Here is a 27,099-nt window from a genome sequence, read left to right on the forward strand (position 1 = left end):
GAATAAATGTTAAATATTAATTTGAATTAAAGATAAGGCATTTTACTATAAGAAGTAATCATGAAAACTGTAAAATACCTTGAACAGAATGTTTAATTCGTTTGTTTTCATTCATATATTTCGAGGAGACGTGAAAAAGAATATCGCCGAAACATAAAATCAAACGCAAAAAATTTTTAAATTCATTAAATATATAAATGTCTTAAACAGGAAACATGTTACAAAAGTCTGTTCTAAATTTAGATTTTTAATTGAAGATGTTTGAAGGAATTGACGAAGCTATTACAAAATCATAAAATTTGACTACGAAACAAAACAAATGTTGTACTACAAAGGATTTGTACACGCAAAATGAAAAAAGAAAATTTGACTTCTATGTTAATTAGCACAAGAACATAAAATGTGTTCTAAATTGCATATAGATATTATTTTTATTGTCTTACTTTTGCAAATAAATCCTTCCTTTTATGTAAATTAGGTTTAGAATTTCAATGTATTTCAACAGGCTTATCTATTGAACATGAAATTAATGGTATATGTCTAGAGTTTATATTCGGCGAAAGATTCAGTACAAATTTGCATTAAAATCATGTGTCATTGTTAATCTCTCTTTTCAATTTATATGTTTTCTGATTAAATTCGAATTTAAGAAAAGTTAATCTTTTAAAAGAAGAACTAAATCTATTTTTAATGATTTATGATAGAAAATTAAACTGTAATCAAGTAACTGTATTACCGAATGTAATAGAAAATCTCTTATTTCAAGCAGTTGGAAGTATACAATTATTGATTTCAGTTCAAGGTTTTATTATTCCATAAATATTTCTGCTTTCCTGATTCCGAGAAATAAAACCAGGAGTAATAATCATCTTGTCTAAAACTTAGATTGCAGGATTCTTTGCCCCTTAATTCAAGTGTGTATGGCGAACTATATGTTAAAAAATTTGACATTGAAAATGTGTGGGAAGATTTAGGGCAAGAAGATGATGTAAATATTTCAATTCATGTGCAAGAAAATTATTTTTTACAGTTAACAACAGTTTTACCTATATTAACTTATCTTGGAGGCTACTGTGCATATACAGTGTGCAAAAAATTAAAATGCAAACTCATGCAAAAACCAATTAACTGTCGATAAAGAAATGTATTGTAATGATACCTAACAGATTTGTTTCAAGTTTAGACAGAGGAGGCTTCTTACTGTTTACAAATCCAGACGTTTTAAAGATTGTAAGTTACTCTTACATTATAGTTAAAAAATTAATTTCATCTGAATGTAAACAATCATTTTTAAAAGTATAAAATCAGAGGTACTTATTTTGTTCAGTTACTATATATCAATTAAGTTCTTCAGAAATCTTTGATCATTTAGATATGTTTGTCAGGGCATTATGCTGAAGATACTGTTGAAAATTGTTTAGGTTTGTTCGAATATTTTGCTAAAAGTTATTGTTGTAAAAGAAATGATGTCACTAAAAAGAACTCTAAAAAACGAAAACTTCAAACTTTTCAAATTATCAGCTTGTTGTCAAACTTACCTTAATGGGCATATAGCATTGTCTTTGATAAATTGATTTAAACACGTCATTGTAATGGATATCAATTTATTGATTTACTATATTTTATGTATTTATTTTTTGCTACTTCCATAGTTTTAATTTTGCTGATCTCTAGTGCAGGTTATTTCTTGCAAAGTTTATTGTTTCCTGTACTGCAGTCTTAATTTTGTTAATGCCTTGTAAAATTTATTTCATGCAATTTTTTTAATTCTATTGATGGTGTGGTATAGTCTATCCCATACATAAGAAATGTTGAATAATATCATTAAATTTATAAATATATTTATAATCACGATAACTGCATTGTAAGTACATAAATGTAGTGTAGTGTAGATCTTTTTACAGTATTTACTATACTGAGCATAATTAAGGATTTTACATGCCAAAAAGGATATTATTCAGTAACATTACTTTTTGATTGATTGATTAAAATACTAATTCAGAAATCAAACAACAAAAATCAGCGTTATATTTACAAAGTTTTCACAGGACTAGTTTCGATGGTTTTACCGAACCACCATCTTCAGCTGCAAAACCGCAAATGAACAAGATAGGAAATAATGATTAGATAAGATAAGAAAGCCTGGACAAGAATAAGCAAGTGGCGCCATCTGTTGGTAAAACCAGAACTAAAACATAATTTCTTTAAAGGCCGAAGGCAAATTTGGATTGGAATTAGGATCGTTAACTAGAACAGAAAGATTTTTATGAATGTGAAATGCCTCTAGAAAATCCAGTTCTCCAATGGAAGATGTTTTTTGAATAATTTTGGCAGCAGAAAAACTGAAAGTGTGGTTTTCGGACCAACAATGTTGAGCAACAGAAGACTTCTGTGTTTCCTTTTTTCTAACATATGCCTCATGTTCCTTGACGCGAAATTTTAAGGTTCTCTTAGTTTGGCCAATGTAAATTAAACCACACTGGCAAGGAATCCTATAAATACCCCAGGAATTCATATCCGGAATGGGGTCCTTGAGTATGGAACTCGGAATTTTATTGATGGGAGAATAAACAACCCGAAAGTTAAATTTCTGCAAAATATGTGCAACTTTATAGCTAATTGATGGAAAGAAGGGAATGACAACAGAATTTTTATAATCTCCTAAAACAAGATTGTGCCTTTTAGTGTGTTGAGATGAGAATTTTTTAACTGCTTGATTAATAATGTTGGGTGGAAAGCCCCTGTCAATAGCTATTTCTTTTAAATACTTTAGTTCTTCATCAAGGGCTAGTTTGGAGGAGCAAACTTGAAGAGCACGGAAAACATAGGAATAAAATGAAGCTAACTTTTGTTTAGTCGGATGACATGATTTAAAGTGTGGTGGAAGGCAAACCGATGAAGGTTTACGGTAAACCGTAGTACTGAAGTTGGATGTGTTACGTGTGACCAGAATGTCGAGAAACGGAAGAGAATTGCAAGTCTCAAGTTCAAAAGTGAACTGAATAGCAGGATCAATAGAATTCATTGTTGAAAGAACTTTATTTAAATCATCTTTATTACCTTCAAACAGAGTAAAAGTATCGTCTACGTAGCGGAACCATGCCGGGAAGTTTAAAGTTTCAAACAATTTTGATTCATAATAATGCATGTAGATATCAGCCAGGATGGGACTGAGGGGGCTTCCCATGGCTAATCCCTCAGTTTGCTTGTAATATTTATTTTGGAAAACAAAATGTGTTTGTTTCAAACAGAGTGAGAGAAATTAGCTCATCAATTTCGATGCAAGAGAAATGAAATTCGCGAAGTCTGGTTTCTAGACATCTTAATGCACCCTCCACTGGGACATTGGTGAATAATGATTTTACATCAAAAGAAACCATGAGTAAATTACTAGGAGAAATGTTTTTAACTTTTTTTACAAACTCTATTGAATTTTTTATGGTGTAAATGTTATTGTCTAATAGAGTTGAAAATCTAGAAACTAAATATTTAGCTAATGGATACGAGGCAGTACCTAAATTTGATACAATAGGGCGGAAAGGAATACCACTTTTATGAATTTTGGGAAGAGCATATAATCTGGCACAATTCGCAACAGATGGGATAAGTGAATGTTTTAAGTTGGCTGAAATGATTTGCGAAGATTTGATCGCAGTTTTTATTTTTGACAAATCCTAGTCCTGTGAAAACTTTGTAAATATAACGCTGATTTTTGTTGTTTGATTTCTGAATTAGTATTTATTCGGCGTGTTATTGTGTCTTGATTAAAATACATTATCAGAATAGGTATGAGTTTAAACTTTCATTTCTTTTCACATATTTCATGAAATAATTTTGCGTGTATGTGTGAATTTTTATTTTATCTTGTTTGGTTTTTAATATTCTCAACTTCTTGCATACTTTATACTTTGCAGAAGTGTATATCGTTTTTCTGTGTACAAGAAATTAATAATTATATTTTGGCAAACTGATTAAAACATCTAATTATAACGAATATAAATGTTATGTATGGCGAGCAAAGGATTTTAAATATTTAAGGTAAATGATATATCTTTTAATGGTGTTGTGATAAAATCGCATAGAGGTTCTTTGTCTAGGATGAATGATTTCCGAATCCAATAGTACCTTTTTCAGTACATAGGTTAAATCCTGCTGCAATGAAATGCCTTTGTTAATGATTCCGGGTACAGCCTCGAAGGTCACTACAATGGACAAAGAGATAAAAGAAGTCTTTTCATCAGGATCAGGAGATCGACACTTTTGTTATGTACGAGTAAAGGAATCTTCCCCCTCTGGGAGTTCAGCGCAAAGTAAACACAGTGAGATATAGAAGGTGCTTTCCTGAAAAGAGGGGGACAGCTTTTCTGCTAGAGCTATGGGCATATTGTCCCGCTAGAACTATCACTCCTCGTATATAATGCAATAGAGCATCTCTCCTGTTAACAAAATTCTGAAATTAAGGGTTATTTCCTTAATTCCTTATATCCAAGTCCCATACTGTCAAGAATCGCAACTGTTAAAGATTAGGTTAGGTTAGGTTATTTAATTACGGCAAAGCCTCGAAGGCTATCTGCCTGAGGGATGCCTTCGGGGAGGACTTTCTAAGGGAAACTGGCTCGTATACACGTTGCACATGAGGAAAACCACGAAAACACCCATGCAGCCAGCTCGTTCGCGGGATTCGAACCTCGGACCGAACTACCAGTGTTCAGGGACTTTACCGCTCGGCCGCTGGTGGGCCTACAACTGTTAAAGTATTTGTTTTATTGAAATTCAGGTATTGTTATAACTTGAGTTAGAAGTTCATTTCAACCCTGTATTACAACCCGGGGTTTGTGTAGCGGAGTCGCCCACTGCATCACAGTGTATAAAATACTGCAGGTATCTGCTTTCTACTGACATGCAGTTCTTCATGAATTTTTTTATAAGTGACTTAAAACAAAGGAATAAGGTAGCATTTTTATAGAACACAGTTTCAATATAAAACTGTAATAATAATTTACTGCATAAATATTTGTGCCAGAAGCTTTGGAGTTTTTAGATTTAATCTTAATTATGTTTCTATGAAAGTTCATTCAAACTGCTCAACAAATTTATATTGATAAAAAATGCTCTGCACAGTTTGCACTAAATAAAGGTTAAGGATTGATTACTTGTTAACTTACTGATAATTTGTAACACTTATTTTATTTAACACAAGCAATTATTTTAAAAATATTTAAGAGTTTGTTTAGATTACTGACAAAAATTGTATACTATTTGTTTAATTTATTTATATATAGTTAATTAATTAATTAGAATTATTTATTAATTAAAAGCATGCTCCTTTTTTTACTGGAGCAAAGTTTTACTCATTTGCAAAAAAAATTTCAGTGCCATTTTGATTAGAATATTTGTTTTGAAAGGAGATGGTTAAAAAAAATGGAAAGAAGTAAAAATCAGTTTTAATTTCCTTTAAATAATAATCGTAATAAATTATGCAAATCAATGTAAATTCATTCTGAAATTTACAAAATGAATATGAAATGAATGAAGTAATATGAAACTGCATGCATATATCTCATAACGTCACTTCACAGAAAAATTTCATCTGCTACTCAAAAGAAATTTTAGTCAGTTTTTTTTCAAGTACATTGGAAGAGAAAATTATCGGTAAGTGTTTATCAATCATCTAGTAATAATAATCGGCAAAGAGAAAAAGTTAGATTTGCATTTATTCATATGTTCGGTACCTTTCAATGTAATTAAAAAAAAAATTAGAAAACTCCCCGTCTTTCTGGAATAAAACATAAGATTTAAGCCTTAAAATTTCTTTGCAAATTTTACTATGAATTATAAATCGTGAATACTGAATGAAATAAATAGGAAGTAAGCAGGAGTTAAGTAAATAAACACGCAAAGAAAGGTATGAAAAGGAGAAGATCCATCAGCAACCGGTCTTCTAACTGTGATGTCACGCCTTCGTGCTCAGGCAACAGCTTCTAGATAGATGGTCATAAAAAGCCTAAATCCCAAAGCCCACCTAGCCGGCCATATGGCCAAATAAAAGGACAGGCAAGTTCAACGACAAACGATGGCAGCCAGCCACCCGGAAGATTCCAAAACGAACCTAAACAACAAAGACTTGAAATAAAAATGCTAATTAAACTCAACAGCGGGAAAACCTGGCCCGAGCTGCGAGTAACAAAAAAGGTTAATAAATGAATAACATAAGAAACTAAACAAACAGCTGGTAAAAGATAAACGGTGTTGATTTGGTGACAGTCATTTGGTCTAGAAACACGGCGTCTATCTTATGATCATGACCTCACTGACCATTTCCCTTCTCGTGCTCAGGCCTTATCTTTCGAGACGGTGTTGGCTAGTGCAAGGAAAATCTCCCAGATAGTACCCGCTTCCTTTCTAGTTTTTAAATTCAAGCGTCTTTGCTTCGCTTACTTACAACTTCTTTGAATAAAATAGTCTACATAACAACACAGTGTAAATAACAGCATTCTGTGTCGCATTAATATATATTGATATGATTATGACTGAACTTTGTGAAATATTCTAAACTTTTAAGTTGATAACTACCTGCCTATATAAAGCATTTTTACGACTTTACGAAATAAAGATTTCACAGTATCAGGAAATCATCAACCATATCCCGAGAAAATAGAGGCAATCAAGAAACTCAAACGCCGAAAACGAAGAGAGATCTCAAAAGCCTGTTACGATTATGTAATTATTATCGCGATTGTATTCCAGGGTATGCAGAGATCGCCTACCCACTCACGGAACTCACGAAAAATAAACAACCGGAAATACCCGAATGGAAAGAAATTCAGGAGTCAGCATTTCAACAACTGAAAGAACTATTCTAACTGAAAGAACAATTACTGATGTCAACGGAACTGATCACCCCCCCCCCACACTGCAGGATCCGTTTGTCATTCATTCTGACTCATCCCAAATCGGAATAGGTGCATGTTTATCACAGCAAAGAAGAGATAAACTATTTCCCGTGTGCTATGCGAGTAAGAAACTATCGAAATCTCAACAAAGCTGGCCGACTATAGAGCGTGAAGCTCATGCTATAGTATGGGCATTGAAAAAATTTGAACCATGGATATTCGGTTCACCTGTGAAAATTGTGACCGATCACAATCCACTAGCATTTATAGTGAGAAATGCTCCGCAATCGTTTAAATTGCAACGATGGGCCATAGCGTTGCAGAAATACAATCTAGATATAGAACATTGCCCTGGAAGAAAGCTGTCGAAAGCCGATGCATTATCCAGACTCCCCACCTGTGAACTTTGAACATTACTTACTGTTCAGGTTCACCAACATTTTATATAATTAATGATTAGATGCTTTTCTTTGCTTGTGCGAATAAGATATTTATGTAATTTGAAATAGAAATAAAAATTTATTGGATAGCAAATATTCGAGGTAAGTGGTAAATTTAGATATTTTTCTTCTAAGAAGATGAATCATGTTGCAACATCATTAATTAAAGAGAACTTTAATATAATCTTATAGGGGAAAAATTTTCTATGTAGTGATTTTTTTATTCCATGTAAATGACAGGAATAGAATTATATGCTTATGTAAGTAATCTGAATAGAGAAATTTTGATAATGTTTTATTGATAATCTTCATATGTAAAATTGGAAGCTAAATTTTACTTTCATCATTGAAGCAATACCTAGCATGGGTATATTTTAACATATTTACAAAGAATATTAACTTGTTTTCTTTGGTTAAAAATTAAGAAATGTTTATAATAATATTTGGAACCAGTGGGTGACATTAAGAAACGTGCTATCTATGTTTATATAGTGAACTGATGTGAAATTGTAGGTATTATATAGTAGTTGAGATTTGAATATTAGCGTAGAATATTTAAATGTAAATGTAAATTTTTTTTTTCTTGTGTTCATTGATCGCAAACAGTTGCTAGATTTTAGTTTCCAGATCGCTGATTGATTTGTAAACAGCATCAACAGCAATCTTACGACAGGGGTGTGGTATCTGGCGACTGTTTGGCGATCAACAAAGCGTGCTTGACGCGTGTAGCGTCTTCTCCAAGGAGGGTTACTGTATTTTAAGAGAGTTGCATGTTAGCCTCGGAAGAGGAAAGCACTAGATTTTGCTATGCTGTAGGAGCGATGTACGGCTCTGAGTTTAATTTATATTTCATGCTTTGAATGTTATTTTTAATAAATGTGTGTTTCGTTTTGTTACATGGTGCCTTATTCATCCACGAAGCTATCACAACATTTATTAAGAATATTGGAGAAAATTTCGAGTATAAGGAATTTTACTCATCCCACTGATAATTTATTTCAGTAATCGGGTCGAAATATTTAGTCATTACAGATTGGTAGCTTAAAGAGATTTGTGAATGTTCTGAATTTTCTGAGTATAATATATAATTCTGTCTGTAAGTGCAAAATAAAATATTTGTTCTTTGTTAATATTTTAGCTGGAAATCAACTCGTGAAAATTAGACACTATAGAAGAATGTTAAATTGTTCGTCAAAAAATAAGATATGCCCATTATTTGAGAGGTGGATGAGAATAACTGCTTATTTTAATAAGAATCAGATTCCTGGTTCAAATGTTTTAAAATTGCCAGAGTTTTTCTTTTGTCTTCCTGGCACTAATATTGCAACTGAGTGAGCGCTTAGCATTATAATCAGTTTTTGAATAAGACACAGCTTAAAGTGGACACTTCGAAAGGTATTTGAATCACTAAAATCAAAATTGCACGGACCTTTTATAGGAAGATCAAAAAGGAAAAAGATGTCCTAAGAAATATTCATGCTTCAGAGAAATATAAGGCTACTTCATCAAAATAATTTAGAAGGGTTAAAAATTTATTATTTTGTTTAAAGATGAATACTGCGTTTGAATTCATTCTTTATTTATTAAAAGATATATATCAATATTAAAAAATAAAGCAAAAATTATTTATTTTGATTTTTATACACATATATTTTGACCTACATACAACCTCCCCCACAACAAAAACAATGATAAAATAATTCATTTCTAAAAAATTATTAAAATAATTATGTATATAGCGTCCCGAATTTCGAACTTTGAAATCTGGTCACCTTAATAAAATGCATTCAGATTCATGAACATTTTCTCATAGTGATGTAACAACTGAATTCCTTTTTCAAGCTCGTGACATCTGAATTCGGCAATAATAGCAGATCATCCAATCTAAGAATAAATGTCGTGATAGTATCGGCTTATTAATTGTTATTCTGGCCCTGGAAACGTCTATAGTGTGGTCTTCCTTATGATAATTTCAATTCCTCGTGTTCACAGAACCCCGCCATCTGTCAACCTCGTGGCTTGGTAAATTGTCACTTCTGCCATGGTGCCATTTCTTGTGATATAGACCATCATCTACTCGTTTATTAAACATGGCAAATTGCCACTTATGCCAGATTTTCATGTTCTCATTTCTTGCGCTGTAAGATTTGTAATTTACTTTTCATTTACATCAGTACTTTGCTGATAACAGACTGGAAATTTTTGAAGTGTTCCTACTTAATTCCTACCTAATGTTCCTACTTAGCATAGATATTAACTTTTATAGCATTAATAGAATTTTAAAAAGGTGTTTCTAGTATTACATATTATGTTCCTCCGCTAGAGAGTTTTATGAATTTCTAAGTGAAAATAAAAAATATTTGAAAAACTACCCCATTTTTTAATGGTTATCAAAGAAACTCTCATGAATTTCTTTTGCTTAAATAAATTATCCTCCTCATTTGAACTCTTTCAAAGATCTTATAAGTAGTGCTCCCCTAAGTATTATAACACCATACGCATGCCATTGAACCTTTACACCTCTCCTATCAGGTTTTATGCACTCCTCAACTTTGTTTCCAAAACTTACTTTTTTTTATCATTAAACTCTTCGACCTGATGAATGAGATTAAATTTTGGCTATCCTAAGACAGGGACGGGAGACTGTCTTCTCGGTAAAATAAACTCACAATTTTAAAACTGATCTGTAAGGATTTGTCATCAAATAATGTGTTTAAGGTAAGCTTGTGTATGTTTTCTTTCCTCAATAAAATTAATTCACGAGGTGTCGAAACCAATTTTTGTGCCATAATTTCGTTTTTCATTATAAAGGAGGGGAGAGAATACCATTTAAATCAGTTATACTTTTTATTATTTTTCTGTTACTTTTCTTTACATGCGTTACAGCAGAGCACAGATTTGCTCAAGTTTACGGTAGCTGAAAACACGGATAAAAAGATAGGTCTAATTCTATATAAAACTTAGGTATCAAGAATTTCTTCAATTTATAGGGTACATTTCAATTCTTTTTTACTTGTGAATTTAAGTATTTTTCATTATCTCAGCCATTTTAGCCATTTTTCTGGAGTTTATAAATTGATAATAATTTTAAGAAGGAAATCGCAGCAGTTACACTGTAATATGAATTTTTTGTTACACTAAAGTGAAAACAAACTCATAAGAAGAAGCAAAAACCAGTTTATTTTGTAACTTTATACCATTCTTCGCCACAGTATTGCGCAATTACTTCATCTTCAAAATTAAGGATAGTGTAACGTTTTCCTATGTGCAAAACTCTTAAATTTCTGGCATTTGCACCAATCGTATGAGACATTTTCCGTGGATTTTTGTTTGTTCTGCGTAGTATTCACGGCAATGCCTTAGCGAACTATCAAAAGTGAATTGTTTAAATCCATAGATTTGCTCTGGATGTTGGAAACTCGGTTACATGCGATTCTACTGTATTAAATTATTTCAAGTATATTAGAAATGGTTGAAAATGGATGCATCTACTAAATATTAATTGGAAGTTTGAGTTAATGGAATGCTTATACTGAGATGAATGCTATTAATGTCTAGTGTATGTGATGCGAAATAACTGAACGCTTGCTTAAAACTGAAATAACTTTTTATGCTTGTATTATAAATGTGGAAAAATATCGGTAAAATGGTATGTAAAATTGACTTGTTGTATAAGGTATTTCTAGCGCTTTCCTAGCGTGCCTTCATGGTGTAGTAGTTCTGCACGCTGGGCCGGTATTCCAGAGGTCTACAGTTCGATTCCCACCGAAGGCGATTGCTAATTTTTCATCTTGCCTGCTTCCAAAAAATACCTAATGTCTCTACACTGGCGTCCGAGCTAAAAGGGTGTCGGATGAGGATTCTCCACACCCACGATTTGGCTATTGGGTCCCCTAATAAAACCCAGTCACCCTTTAAAAAGGGGAGTATATAAGGTATTTCTCCAGCTTTCCTAGCATGCCTTCGTGGTGTAGTGGTTCTGCATGCTAGGCCGGTATTCCAGAGGTCTGCGGTTCGATTCCCGGTGAAGGCGATTGCTAATTTTTCATCTTGCCTGCTTTAAAAAAATACCTAATGTCTCTACAGTTGTATGCCTAAAATATGTTTAAACTTGACTCAAATATTAATAATATACAGGTGTTATATAAAAATTTTAGAAGTTTACTTTGCTTTAGGAATATTTCCTATTTAATAAATGATATCCATATTCACGTGTAGCTTATGTAATTGAATTTCAATACCATTCAAAAGGATATATTATAGATCTTTGACTGCTGAATGATTGAAAATATCTCATTGAATTGAATTTACTGGTTCAACGATTGCATTCCAAATATTATCCCATGTCATTTGCATATATTCGCAGTAACCGTTTATTCTAAATACTGAAAATGAGACGCCTTGGCAGACATCTTCATTCAAGAGAAGTGAGCCATTTTGAATGCGATCTATCTTGCCGAAGTTGCATGTGAAAGGAAACAAATGAGTAATAATCTTGCCTCAAGTGTTGGAAACTTGAGGCATGAAATGTAGACGTAACGGATAGAAGGCACGCATTTTAAATGCTTAATAAGCTAACCGATGCGACTCTTTAGTGTCTGCGCTAGTGTTACTGAAGTTTCGGGTTAGGATTTATTTTCAAATAATCGCACCGGCTCAAACCGTTTAATTTGAGCTAATGGTAAGCGCAAATACAATAAAAGTGCAAATATATTTTAGTTTTATTCAGTTTGTTTTCGTAAAGATTAAAGCTATTGCGTTAAAGCGGAACTGGCTGGATTCTTCATGGGAATACACCCAAGAAGAATTAAATTCTTTAAGTGTGTGTTTTCATAAATGTCTCTTGAATTAAATAAAGAGGTAAAAGAAAGAAGTGTGAAACATGAACTATCAAATGAGAGAGAAAATTAAGAAAACAAAAATATATAAAAAATATTATAAATGAAATAAGTAAATCGTTGATGAGTGTGTATGAGTTAGCGAGTAGAATGCTAACAGTAACGTTATGAGGTGAAACATTAATTAATTTGTTATCTATGATGTAAAATTTGCAGTCTGTTTCTAGGAATTAATATGAACTTTTCCCAGGTGCGCAGTGTAAATTGTTAATATTTTCCCCCCTCCCAATGGCAGATTGTGAACAATTGCAAATGTAACCCAGTCCATTAATCTATACAAGGCCGGATGTGGTGGTCTCTTTATTATGGAGGCACCTAATAGGTGGGCCACCATCGCCTTTCCTATGAAAGGGCGGGCAGTTACAACCATGCCAACTCCGGGATTCGAACTCAGGCCCTTCGGCATGGCAGTCAGCTTCCCTGACCACTATACCGACTGGGCGGCAAATGTTAAAATATTAATTAACAAATTTGGGTGACGAAATTAATGTGAAGTAAAATTCGTCTTTTGTTTTAATTCTTAACCTTTTGATGGTCACCCAAGTTCTCATCTTTCATTCTAGTTACTCATTGCTGCGGACGATAATAATCTATCGCATTACAAATTTACGGTTAACAGATATCGCGCGTATTTGGGTAGAAATATTTGCTAACAACCGTCGAATGCAAGAGTTGCCGATCGCTAGTAGTTTCGTCAGGCTTTTAATAATATTATATAGACTTTATTCGATATTACTAAAATATACATATTTGCAGTTGTATTATGTAGTAATTTGCGCAAATAATAGCATCCGCTTAAACTTTCCATGTATTGCACGTCTGTTGTTGTTGCTTATGCTCACTTGTCTGACGTAGTCAGCCCAAGACCACGAAGTTCTTCGAGGCAAGAAATGCAAGATTACGCTTGTCGTTGGCAACAGCTTTGAGAACCTAACAGGTGACAGTGCGATTTGGTTCAGTTCTGCCCCCAATTTTGATGGAGAGCATCCCGTGGGGGGACGGGTCCGAAGGTCTCCTATCCCTCTCCCCTTCTACCAAACCACACGAGAGGACTTTCGGCTCGCCGCATATTTAGAATGCCGCCATGCTGCACCGACGCTTATACATTTGAAAACATCTATGCCTTCTCCGGGATTCGAACCCGGGCTCCTCGACACGCTAGCCACTATATCGGTCGGGTGGCATTGCTCGTCTAATTCCGTCAAAACGGTCCATAATCTGCTGATCTACTACGTCCTTTACATCCTTGTAATTATATGCAACTAAAAGATGTAAACTGTTAAGTATTAATCTCAAGTATGTTAATGGTATGGCTAACTGTATTAGACTAGTACTTGATTGTGTACTGAACCGGAATTAGGGATTTCCATTGTATACTATATGTATTGTAATATCTTGTTATTTAACAAATAACTATATTAATTATTGAAGTGGCGACGCCATATTTGTATGATGTAAAATTGTTTAAAAATTAGTATTCTGAAGTTTGACCAGCTAGCAGATGTATGAAAATTTTGCCACTTAAGAATTGTATGCAAATTATCTATCTACCTAAACTAAAAATAAAATTTATGTTCTACTAAGAAGATTATTTGTTTTGTCAATTACTGCAAAATACATTACAGTATAGTAGATAATTAAAGTATTAAATTAAGAGCTACTAACTATGTCTTTAATTAGTTGTGCATATAAAGGTGTGGCCTTTTACCATTTATAATAGGCATTGCATATATATATATATATATATATATAAATACTTAAATCTCAATAAATGGATACATAAAATCATGTAAAATATTGCATGTTTAAAAGTTACTATCTAATAAAAAATGAGTTGTCTTTCAACATATTTTATTGTTAACGCTCCTCGAATTTATATACAAGTTCCATGAATTCTGAATTAAACTCTAACAACTTTATTTTTAACTTTCTTTTTAAATTTCATAACTTTTTCGATGTCATTCAATGTAATTTGAACATTATGCTTTGTTTCTTCCTGTTCAGTCTTTCAAATCTGTCCTCCTTTAGCTCCTAAATTCGAAGAGCGAAATTTATTCTTAAGGTTTGTCTAGGAACTATCATTACAGATCATACACCTTTGATCCTTGAAGATCATCACGAAAGAATGCTAACCTTAGATGCCCTTTTCTTCCTGAGCTGTTTAGCTTGCATGGAATTGCTAGCACAGCCTTGAGCTTTCGAAGTGATAGGCAAAGAAAATGGCAGTATTTCGATCTCTTTGAATGACCTCTCATTTAATAGCCTGTGTAAATGTTAAAGCATCATAACGTCTTCTATTTATTTGAGAAGAAAGGCGGCAGATTTTCACTGAAGGTCAGAAAACGCCCTCGAATTTGCTTTCAAATTATATATGTTTTACATACTGGCTGGTTTACATATTAAAAGAAACCTTTAGCTAATATTCTGAGGGACTGGCTTGTTACTGCTGACCGTTAGCTGCATTTTATATCAAATATTGCGTGTTTTTTAAATTTTGTAAGGAATTTTCGATACTGTATCATTATGGATGGCATGCCAATTCGCTTCGCTATCTAATTTAAATGATTACTGTAATTAATTTTTACTGGTTTATTTTTTTTATTAAAGGGATTTATTTGCTAAATTTAAGGCACTTATCACTGGACGAGACGAACGAACGAGAAACGAGACGAACACTGGTAGTTCAACCCGTGTTCAAATCTCGGCGAAAAGGCTGGCTACATGGGTATTTCGTAGCTTTTCTATGTGGTTACGTGAATACGAGCCAATTTTCCATGGAAGGGCTTCCACAAGGTCACATCTTTCTTCTTAAGATTAGCTAACTCTAATGTGCTTTCCCATAATCCATTGAATTTTAATCAATTTAATTTCTAAATCGATGTATTGCTATAATTACTGAATAAGGCAACAAACATATGGCTTTTTTGTGATTAAAATGTTGCTATAGTATATCAAACAGCAAGTAAATTCTGTCATTAAAAATAAATCGCATGTTAGTTGGATATCAGTTTAGTTGTTTCGAAGATTGTATTATAAAAAAATCTTTGCTAAAATAAAGTTAATAAAGGGTTCATTTTACTTTTGCGTAGTATTTTCTTTGCAAATCATGCTTTTTTGCATGTTAATGCACAACAAAACTCCACCTGAACGTTGTTTTCACCTGTAAAAAAGAATTTTCATTGCAAGTGATATTCAAATTAATCCGTACGATATGATGAAAACTCTAGCGTTAGTATTATCAGCGCTGTATTTCCAATTTCATATTCGGAAACTTTTGTCCCGTCTTTTAGTTCAGAAGTTAACTTTTAAACTAACTGTCTGTGGCGAAGTGGCGAGTGGTGATTAACTTATGTAGATAGTTTTTAAGTGTTTTTAAAAAGAAACAGTTTGAAGATTTTAATTTGCTGTTTATGTATGCAGTGTTATGTTTACCTTCTCTTTGACTATCAGTTAAATTTGTGCTTAAATTTAGCTGCCATGAGTTACTAATTATTCTGTTTTGAAGATCCATCGACCATTATGTGAGGACAAGCCTCACATGTGAACTTCGATATTTAATCCCTATCGAAGCAGTGCCGTTTTGTATGAAAAATCTGGTCTGAAGAGTTTTTCTCTCTCTTGAACGGCGAAGAACGGGCGAGAGGACGTTTCGACATCTTCCCTCTCGCTTTACGTAGCAGCTAAAACATAGAGATTTTTATTTCTCTTGTATACGACGATGCTAAGATGGTCTTCAGTTTTTCATGTTTTCGTTTTCATAGCCAGCAAATTGTAAGAACTCTGTAAATAATGACAACGAGTGCTATTTTTATTTTTCGCGAAGGGCAGCTCATAGTAAGGGACCTTTTGTAGGAAATTTAAGTAATTGAGGAATTGGTGTTTAATTGACAGCTCTGTCTCAGTCGTAATGGCTATTACTAAGTAGATACAAGTAAGAAATAAAATGCAGTTTGATTTTTTGGCACTTTGCAGTATATCGAGGGAGAAATTATTCTTTTATCCTTTATGACTGGGTTATTGCGGTCACAATTTAATTTCTTATTCATATATTTTGAGCTATTACTCATTTTACCGCAAGTAATAATTTTATTGTTGATAATTTAACGAAGCAATTATTTATCAGTGATTAATTTAATTAATAATTGTTAACTGGGTCTCAAGCATGCGATGGGACTTTGCTGTCACTAATCGATCGTAAACTGAAAATAGCGTCATGCCAGAAATGCACTTAACAAGACAATATCAGCTTGCGTCAAATGTTTTCGGCAGGTTCGCATTAACTTATAGTCGAGAAAAATTCATTTAAAACATAATTTATAACAAAGTTCTGAATATATTTTGAAATTTACTGTCTATATGTACCGAAGTAAACTTTAAAAATAACTAAATTTAAAACAGAAAAGAAAGATGCGGTTATCTTACATACGGTACTTTTCTGTTAACGGGCCACTAGCCGCCAAATGTGGTAGTTTGTTTTTATCGCCTTATAAAATAACGCACATTAAACATTACATATGTCACGGTGAAACACCGAAATCTGGAGAATGTCGACATTCACCGGTGAATGTCAACATTCACATAGTGTCTTGGTGTATGTCCGAAATATTTTCCAAATACTCTTATATCTGACTTAACCGGTCAATTTCGACATTCACCATGTACTAATGGTGAATGTTGAACATAGAACAATATTATATTTTCTTCTCCGTAATTCAGTCGCGAATAAAAGCACTTGAGACTTGAAATAAGAACTTAAGAACATGAGAACCTAAAACACACAATACATTCAAAATGAGAAAGGAAAATAATAGAGGTTAAAAACTTACTTAATAATACAGTACGTTCTAAATGAGAAAATAAAATAACAGTAATAAAAAACTTACTAAATTATGTGATTCAAATCTTATTTATTGCAACAACTTAAACTATTACGGCACTTTATGACCTCTCTTTTCGACTTTCACCAGAGCATATGTGTGATTGTCGACATACACCGTTGAGGGTCCGAATATACAAGAACGTAGTGAAACATCCGGTCTTTCACCGACGTATTTGGTGAATGTTGATATTCTCCGGTGAAATTCGACATTCTCCAATTTCAGTTTTTCACGGTAACATACACTGGCGTGCAAAAATTAAGGACGAATTCGAAAAATCAGCATATCAGCTGAACGAAGAGGCAGAGCGGACAGAAAGACCAATCAGGAGATTAAGTAAGGTGATGTACGGTAGCACATGCGCAGATATGCAGGTAGACGTAATGGGGGAGTGTCTGAGTAGTATAAAGCATGTTGTCGGTGTAAGATCAGTATTTCTGGCAAAGCGATTGCACGCCGTATAGCAGTTAACATCACACCGAGTTGCTGCCTCAGCGAGAAATGGCGAATAATCAATCTGTTAGACGTCATCTGGATGCTTTTACCCGAGGTAGAATCATTGGGAAGTTGGAGGAAGGCCGCAGTGTGACAAGTGTGGCTGCAGAGTTCGGAATTGCTCACAGCATCGTTTCACGACTTTGGAGACAATTTCAAACTACAGGAACAGCTATCCAGGGGTTTAGTAGTGGTCGTCCACGAGGAACCACACCCGCAGATGACCGGTATATTGCCTTACAGGCCAGAAGAAACAGGCGGCAGACAGCGGGAGAAATCGCTAGACACACGACACAGGCGACTGGACGACCGATATCGCGTTTTACCGTGGCCAGAAGACTGCACGGTGGTGGTCTGTTTGCACGACGCCCTGCACGGTGTGTACCTCTAACGCCTGCCCATCGGAGAAGGCGTTCTCTGTGGTGCCGGAATTGGAGAGATAATGAATGGGGACGAGTACTCTTTACACATGAGAGCAGATTCAGTCTGAGTAGCGATTCTCATCGCATACTTATCTGGAGAGAGCGGGGAAGCCGCAATCATCCCTCGAACATCATTGAAAGGGACAGGTATGGAGGTGGCGGTGTTCTCGTTTGGGTAGGCATCATGCTTGGTAGTCGTACAGACCTTCACATCTTCGACGCAGGTTCAGTCAACGGGACCCGTTATTGTAACGAGATTCTTCTTCCATATGTGCGTCTTTTTAGTGGCGCTATGGGTCCGCAGTTCCTTTTCATGGACGACAATGCACCATGTCATCGCACAGTAGCTGCCGAACAGCTCTTAGAGAGTGAGGATATTGAACGTATGGATTGGCCGGCACGATCTCCGGATCTCAATCCCATCGAGCATGTATGGGAATTTCTTGGCAGACGCTTGGCAGCTCGTACCTTACCACCAGTAACGATTCCGGAGCTTCGATTGGCGTTGCAAGACGAATGGGCAGTAGTGCCTCAACGACTCATTGACACCCTCATTCTCAGCATGGGCTGACGCTGTGAAACCTGCCTAGCAGTCAGGGGAGATCATATCCCCTATTAAAGACCGGATGTTTCTTGCTGGACACCCATCACAGGGATGTTTCGGCCTTCAGTCGCATTGCGGTCCATGCTCCTTTTTCAATAAACTTCTTTTTATCCCTCTGATTTTTCTTTTAGTAAGTGTTGCTTACATTACTCATGTCCTTACGTATTGGGGATCTTACGGTATTAAATGTGTTGATTTGGAAAGCTTTTGTACAAAGTTATATTGAAAAAACCGTCTCGTCCTTAATTTTTGCACACCAGTGTATATATTTTATATGATACATTGCTGTTATTAAAAGTTTATGTTTTTGCCGTAAAGCTTTGCGGATAGTTAGAGTTGCCACCATCTAATTGGATTTCGCTCCAATGTTTATGTTCGGCGCTACATTCCACCCCGTTAACTAAAAAAGGTATTATACATATACTCGGTATCAATGCTACCAATTGACAGCGTACTTAAAGTATGGTTGAAGGTTTAACATATGATTCAAATGCTGAATTTAAATTAACTGTTAAATGAATGGAATGGCTACAGTAAACAAGATTAGTGTCTACGCTTGTTGAAAGCTTTCAAAAATATAATTGTCTTCAGGAAAATATGTATTTTTTATTATTATACAGATTTTTTCTTTTCAGCACGTGTTTCTGTATACAAAGTAGAACTGTATGAAAGTGTCATATTTGTTTAAGATCGCGGATCTTGAGGTTGGAAAATGAGCAGAATTCGGAATCTGAGGTACAATTTCTAACTGCATCCATAGCTGTTTCTTAACATCTCAATATCAAAAATGCGATAAATCGGAAAGAAATTGATAATTTTTTACGGAAACTTCAGAAATCAATATTAAATGTTTTGATTGAAACTGGATTTGGAAAGGCATTTTAAGTAAAACTTTATTTATTCCTAAGAAAATCTGAATGTAAATTCTTGTCGAATTCTGTTTTATCCAGTGTAAGTGTAGAATATAATTATGCTTGAAAAATTGTATGAGCCTTATTATAGATCTATATATTAGGTTTATGAAAACTTTCAAAATTCCTTTCTATACAACAGCAGTAATGCATTTATTTTTCTGTAGGGGTTACAAGATTTTAACTTTGATTTGATTCCTATTCATTTTTTCTGTTTCTTTTACTAGAGCTTGCTGTAAATGATTTTTCCTAACTGGCATTTATATTTTCTAGCATTTGCTGAATTTCTCTGGGGAGATTTTAGACTATAGAAAGAGAAAGGGAAAACTTTGCATGAAGCTTTCATACTCTTCAGTTAGATACAGCCTTATGGTTCGTTGATTAATTTTTAATTCTTCAGCTTTCAATCACAAGCTTAGTTATATATCGGACTGTATTATATCTCACGTTTTACTAGAATGAGGATTTATTGTTTGTGACTGTCTGCCTCTGCGTTCATCCATTGCACGCTCTGTCACTTTCACCGTTGAATTTCTTTTCCACTCCAATTTTCCACACTTCCGAATTTTTCATGCCATTGTTCACATACGTTACTTTCTATTTCTCTAACGTTTCAGGGGTGCTTTTTCTGATTGACAGATTTTTTTATGTTAATGTGATGCACTAAATTTCGGTCGCCTTATACGAAAATGCTTATATAAGTATTTTTATATAAGCTTATATAAGTGATTTCGATACAATTATGTCACGGGCATATTATCTAACTCTGCACAGTTTATCTCTTGATATCACATATCAACTGTAGTACTGCCGTATCAACTTAAGAATGCCTACGCAATACTAAATTTCACATAAATGATAGTGTATGCATTAAATAAAGTGCTTGTGTATGCGAAATTTCTGTTTTGAAAATAAACCTTTGAATGACTTGCAATGGAAATATCGAGTTTCTGCGTTATACAGTTTCCAATGTGTATTTATTCAAAGAATTAACTTGCCTGCTGTGGAAATGGCGAAATCTCTGAGTATCGTATCTTGGAAACGTTTCCTAACACATTGAAATGAACTTCTCTTGAAATGGGAGGAGGAGTTCTAATATATAGGAATAGACCTTCTGTATATAATGGATATGAAGACTTCATTGAGCCGTAGATTTTCCAAAATGGATTAAATGCTGCGTATTTTGTCTTATTAGTCGATAAATTATTTTGTGCTAATATATATTTTGTTTTCTGCTTTCTTCTAAAATATGATTTACATTAAGAGTTGAATTTTTCTGTTTCTTGTTGTGGGGTATTTTATGTTAATTAACCAGTTATTACGATTTCAGTCTTTACTATTGCTTCTCCTCCCAGTATTTATCACCAGAATGTAAATTAGTTGTGAGTGTTTAAGCTGATGTTTTGGGATTTGAGACAGAGAATGTTCCTGGCATAAGCTCGCTACGTGGGTAGTTTGTGCCAATTTTATCAATTGTAATTATTCAGCTTTGAGTCCTCTCGCCGCCGATACTTTACTTCTCACTCGCTGGTAATATTATTGAGCCAAATTCAAGTTTATTATTTAATTGTGTAGTCTTTGACTACTACTGTCTCTGACTACTCTGTTCTATGAATTTCCAACTTGGAGCATAAAGGCACAAGTGCCTTTATGCTCCAAGTTCTATTTAAATAAAAAGGTTGTTATAACCTGCTTAACACTTTATACCCTTTATCTCAGACGTAGTGGTAACTGGCCTCACGTCTGTTAGGGTTATAGACTAAAATAGCATTACCAGATCAAGTAGTAACCCTAATTTTGTTTTCTGATTTCTCTTTCTCTTAAAACATACCTTCATTAACAGTTCGCTTTCTCTCTTTTTTTCTTCCTTACCGCTTTTTGCCCTAATATAAAACGGTAGTGTAATATTTTACGTTCTCCCTCATTACATTTTTTACCCAATAAAAGTTAGGTGGTTCTGTATTCGTCTGTTGATTTATTGTACCATTTTCCTTCATATTAGTGATGAAGGAATCAGTCTGAAAATAAATATAGAATATTGTGTGAAAAACGTTTGCATTCTATTTAATGCTTTGCATTTTGTATACATTACACAGTTCCTCTTTCAATTATGTCAAATCTAAAATTTGTAATTGCGGAGTCTATTTGATAACCTTGTCTATTTCTAAATTCTCTGTATTAAAAAAGTCGGTAGTGAAACAGAGAACTTCATATACTTAGTGTATATCTACGAAATTTCACGCAAATATGGTTTGGTTTGATTTATGTAATTATGGCAAAGCTCGCAAAGGCTGTCTACCTAATGGGAGGAATGCCTTCGTGGAGGACCTTTTTAAGGGAAAACTGTCGCGAAAATATGTAATTGTGTGCACTTGACAAATTATTAGAATTATGAAAATCATTGTCGGCTAATATAACTAAAAAGACATAAAAACTCTGTCAGTGCTTTACTGGAACCAAAGACTGAACTTTCTAAAATTTTAAGGCATATATAATCTTTGAATCGATTTAAACTTCCATGAATCTTATTTCATTCGCTTATAAAATATAAGCCTTTTAATACTGCGTCACACTAGTTTGCTTACAACCGCTGTTTAAACTGAAATTTCATCGTAAGAGAACTGCATAGCAGCTTTACATTAAATGATTTATAGCTGAAATTTATTAGCAGCCAAGCCTTTGATTACAAAACTAAAACAATCACAAATTAAAAATTCGGAAACTTACAGGTGGAAAATTATACTAGAAATCTTTTCAATGGCAATGACTGTCTTTAACTCAAAAATTTAACCGGTGAGTTACTCAATTAAACTCTGAACATTTTGTCTGAATTTTTTAGAGAGCTTGCTTACACGTAAATCCGCAAGGTTTGTTAGACCATTTCACTGTTAAATAGAAATCCTCAGAAAGGTGGTTACAAAGCATTCAATTCAAACGGATAAGTATCATCTAAAGCAAGAATAATCGCTTTAGTTCCAGTAATAACCGAAATATGTAGTAATGTATTTCTTATCTTCTTTTAGTCAAAGTTAATTAGCATCTTCTGGAGAGAATAGTCCATGTTAGAAATGAAAATAATTGTAGGTCATGGTTACTGCACTATCGTGTTATTTAAACTAAAGTCTTATACCTAGCGGCTTGCAGTAATAACCTATAAGTGTTTCGCCCTATTGTAAGAAAATGAAAAATCTGTTCGAAAGCCCAGTTTTATATTTAAAGCGGAAACTTCGTAACTGCTATAGCATACTGAAAATTTGTATAATTGCTATAAGGAAAATTTGTAACTGCTATCAGTATGCAACAGAATAAGCAAACGAAGATCCCGTATTTACTTATTTGTGCCTTCGGTAAATCTATAATAAATATTACTGCCGAATATAATATGCTTATTTATACTGTGTAGTTAAGTATTCTTTTGCATGGTTTATTTTATAATCCTATGGAATTATAAGCGCATGATGATTTATCATTAAATTAAAACTTTATTAGATGAAAAACAGTAAAAGGAACATATCTGCAGCAACCATTAGAGTTCATTTCTTGTTACTATATATATATATATATATATATATATATATATATATCATGAGCTTTGGCTATTACTTTCGTCATGTGTGAAAATAATGTGACGTGAATGAGTTGGACATCTATGCTTCAATATTTATTCCACATAGCCGCTAGTATGACGAGGAAATATTGTCTGGAGAAGATCCTCAAAGCAGTTCGAGTCTAATAATAGGAAAGGAGGCATAGATTAAGTACAGTGGATGTCTTGTGATAATAATGTTTCCCTCAGGCTTCGATAATACTCTTGTGAGAGAAGTTTGCTCTATTCTTGAAAACCCGCGCTTCTAAGGCTATCATATTTTTTTGTTTCTTTGGAAGTAAAAATGAAAGGGAAAAGTTCTTGCTTTGTCCGTCGTATGGAAGCAGAACTATTTTTTTAACCCCGTAATCTGTATTAAGGCTATGGTGAAATGTTTACAGACATCTTTTTGGAAGTTCCCCAAATATTTTTTTTTACTTTGATATCGTTGGATTTGTCTTCACGGGTTGTCTTTTATAGTAACTTAATAATAATAATAAAAAGAATAGATTATCCACATGCTGATATTTATTACTAAATAGTGGAAGCTAAATAGGGGATTCTGTTTTTTAGAATTATACTAGATAACATGTAATTACATAATATGTGTTGTAATCGACTTGTGAAAGAGCATTCAGTATGGTGTTCTTTGTTATGAAATCACTTTGTGTGTAAAATAAACAAGCTTAACGAGGCTGTCAGGTCTCTTACTAATTTACAAGCACAAAACGACTGGACTGATTATCTTGGTAATGTTTCCACTGATGATAATTCCATCTGGAGAGCCAGACCTAGATATACGAAGTGCCACACTCAAATACCGTCCCTTAAAGGCCCTGACTGTGCTAGCAAGCCGGCATCTACCTTCAGACTATCGCTTCAAGAATCGTCATCGTATCGTCCAAGCCTTTGGTGGCAGTTGTTGGACCGGTTTTTTTCCTCTTTGCTGCTGGGAGTTCAAGGGTGAAGGACGGGCTCCGGCCTGTCTCTTCACGGACTGTCTCTTCACCTACAGCCATGTGACGAAGCACGTTTAACTTTCCTGAAAAGTCCGATAACTGTAATTTTTTTATTGAATATCTTCATTCTTTATGCAGCTGCTGAAAATTCATCCTGGGTGGAATGAAGATTTAAAACAAGAATTTTAACGATCTCATTGTGCAATTTGAGACTCATCCATTGTCTATCGCCACGTGGTGACTGCTCCAAATTACTTCACTGGTAGAAGCTTCAAAATCAAAAGAAATTTCAAGATAAGTATATTCCGGGTCTACATATTTCTTCGATTCCAGATATTTCGTGATCTATAGAAAGTGATGCAAATGGATAGTGCTCTGTAGTATATGGATAAACGAATGGACGCTCTGTATTTATAGTAGGACTATAGTTATGATCTGATATTTAATTTTCTTGTTTATTTGTGTGAGCTCAGCAATAAAATATTTTGATAGGAGAGATAAATAGTAGATGAATAACTTGTATTTTCTTCTTCAACTATCACAACGTCTGGGGTAAGTACTTTATTTTGCTATCCTCTGTGGGTCACATATTTTATCCCTACCATTCGGGTTATTGCGGAAACAACGTGATGTACTCTTAATCATTGTTATAACTTCATCGCTGATAAAATTGATATTCAAAATTTTGGTTATCACTTATACACCTGAATAATTGTATTAAATATTTCTCATAGCTTACAGAAATTAACACATTTTTCATTACATAAGAAATTAAAATATATAAGCATTTTTACCACATACAAATATTTTTTACTACATATCTCTTCTCAATAATATTTTTCACAACACTGACAGGAGCCACTACACTGAAGTAGAGAAAACAAATCTTTTAGCATCACATCTGGAATCACAGTTTCGCGCAAACAGCATTCACTGCAATTGATTTCAATTTTTCAAGCATTCACTGCATATCACTGCACATCGCACCAACTATATAGAGTCGCTGGGCATACCTTAGAGGTTTTTCAATAAAAGAGACACACTGGTGGCATTTATCCTGACATAGCCTGTAGAGACATTAGATAATTTTTGGAAACAAAAGAGATAAAATATTAGCAACGCCTTCGCCTGGAATTGAACCACGGACCTCTGGAATATGCGCCCAGCGTGCAGACCACCACACCACTAATACACACCAAGAAGGTGGGAGAAATACCTTATATAATCCCCCTTTTTAAAAGGCGACTGGGGTTTTTAGGGGACCCAATCGCCAAATTCTGGGTGAGGAGAATCATCATCCAAAACGCTTTTAGTTGGGGGACCACTGTAGACATATTAAGAATTTTTTGGAAGCAAGCAAGATGAAAAATGAGCAACTGCCTTCGCCAGGAATCGAACCATGGACCTCTGGAATACGCGCCCAGTTTGCAGACCACCACACCACGAAGGCACGCCAAAAAGGTGAGAGAAATACCTTATAAGCCAAAGCTTTTGATCGTGTCTGGATGGACGCCCTAATTTACGAAGTACACAGTCTGGGTTTTCCAGATTACATTACACATATAATTAAATCTCTCCTAACAGGTAGACACTTTGTCGTTCGTATTGCAAACACATATTCGACCAGACGAGCTAGTCTAGCAGGTGTTTCACAATGGTTCCCTTTTGCCCCCCCCCCCACTTTCAACATTTATATGAACGATATTCCTAGCACTTCCAGCGAACGGGCTGGCTGCATGGGCGTTTTCGCGGCTTCCCCATGTGTAACATATATACGAGCCAGTTTCCTTTAGAAAGTCCTTCACGAAGGCATCTCTCCCCCTAGATAGATAGCCTTAGAGTGCTTTGCCATATTCTAAATACGTCACACACGGACCTCTGGACTACGCGCTCAACATGCAGACCACCACACCACGGAGGCATGCCAAGAAGGCGGGAGAAATACCTTATATATTCCCCTTTTAAAGGACGACTGAGGTTTTTAAGGGACCCAATCGCCAAATCCTGGGTGAGGAGAATCTTCATCCAACACGCTTTTAGTTGGGGCACCACTGTAGACATATTAAGAATTTTTTGGAAGCAAGCAAGATGAAAAATGAGCAACCGCCTTCGCCGGGAATCGAACCACGGACCTCTGGAATACGCGCCTAGCATGCAGACCACCACACCACGAAGGCATGCCAAAAAGGCGGGAGAAATGTCTTATAAATTGAATTATGTTACATGTACTCAGCTCTTTTATTGGCATTGAGTCGTTGGTATTTGCTTATGTATTATGTGTTACACACCAGCTCATGTGGCTTTCTATGTGCTAGACGGTTTTCTGTAGATTCTTTAAATACACTGGTTGCCATAAAAATTTGTGCACCGAGAAATAATTGTCGGATCTTAACGAAACTTGGCATGAATGTACATGTTGGGTAGATAAGCAAATGGTTAGGAATGCAGAGTGATTGCGGATTGCGTAATGCCACTAGAGGGCGCTGAACTTCGTTCTTCTTGGAGTATAAAACAGGTAAGCAGAGTTTGTTTGAGTGTACTTAATCTTTTGCTAAGGAAACGCTGAGGTAAACATTCCGTTAAGCCGCCATTGAAGCCAATATCAGCAGCTGTCAGAGTTCCAGAGGGAAAGAATTATCGGGATGATGGAAGCTGGATGGTCAGCTCAGCGAGTAGCTCGTCAGGTAGGCCGTTGTGATTTTACTGTGAGGAAGTGTTGGAAACAGTGGACAGAAGAGACTTTATTTACACGGCGACCAGGCTTAGGACACCCTCGACAGACCAGTCGTCGAGATCGTCACACCAAACGACACGCACGCGTAGAGCCAACTGCCTTATTGCCCGCTATCAAGACACAGACAGCAGCTTTATTAAGGGCTCCTACGTCTTCCCGAACCATCGCAAGGCGCCTGGTTGAAGAACATCTGATATCGTGGCTCCCATTTTGTGTGCTGCCAATGACACCCACCCACCGACGCCTCCGTTTGGAGTGGTGTCGCGCACGACAAGATTGG

General features: G+C 34.8%; 1 long non-coding RNA gene across 3 annotated transcripts in view; it reads left to right on the forward strand.

Moving 5' to 3' along the window:
* LOC118198313 (uncharacterized) overlaps nt 1–27,099 on the forward strand; it is a 97,665-nt gene that overhangs the window by 49,359 nt on the left and 21,207 nt on the right. Inside the window, exon 1 of one of the 3 annotated variants that reach the window (XR_004759744.2) lies at nt 6,332–7,435. The exons of the other annotated variants lie outside the window; for them this stretch is intronic. This is a non-coding gene — a long non-coding RNA (uncharacterized LOC118198313). Of the gene's footprint in view, nt 1–6,331; nt 7,436–27,099 lie in introns of those variants that run through there. 3 annotated transcript variants of the gene reach the window in all.

The sequence above is a fragment of the Stegodyphus dumicola genome, chromosome X2 (assembly GCF_044657685.1).
Source record: "Stegodyphus dumicola isolate Sdum_Otavi_A_Nest chromosome X2, ASM4465768v1".
NCBI lineage: Eukaryota > Metazoa > Arthropoda > Arachnida > Araneae > Eresidae > Stegodyphus > Stegodyphus dumicola.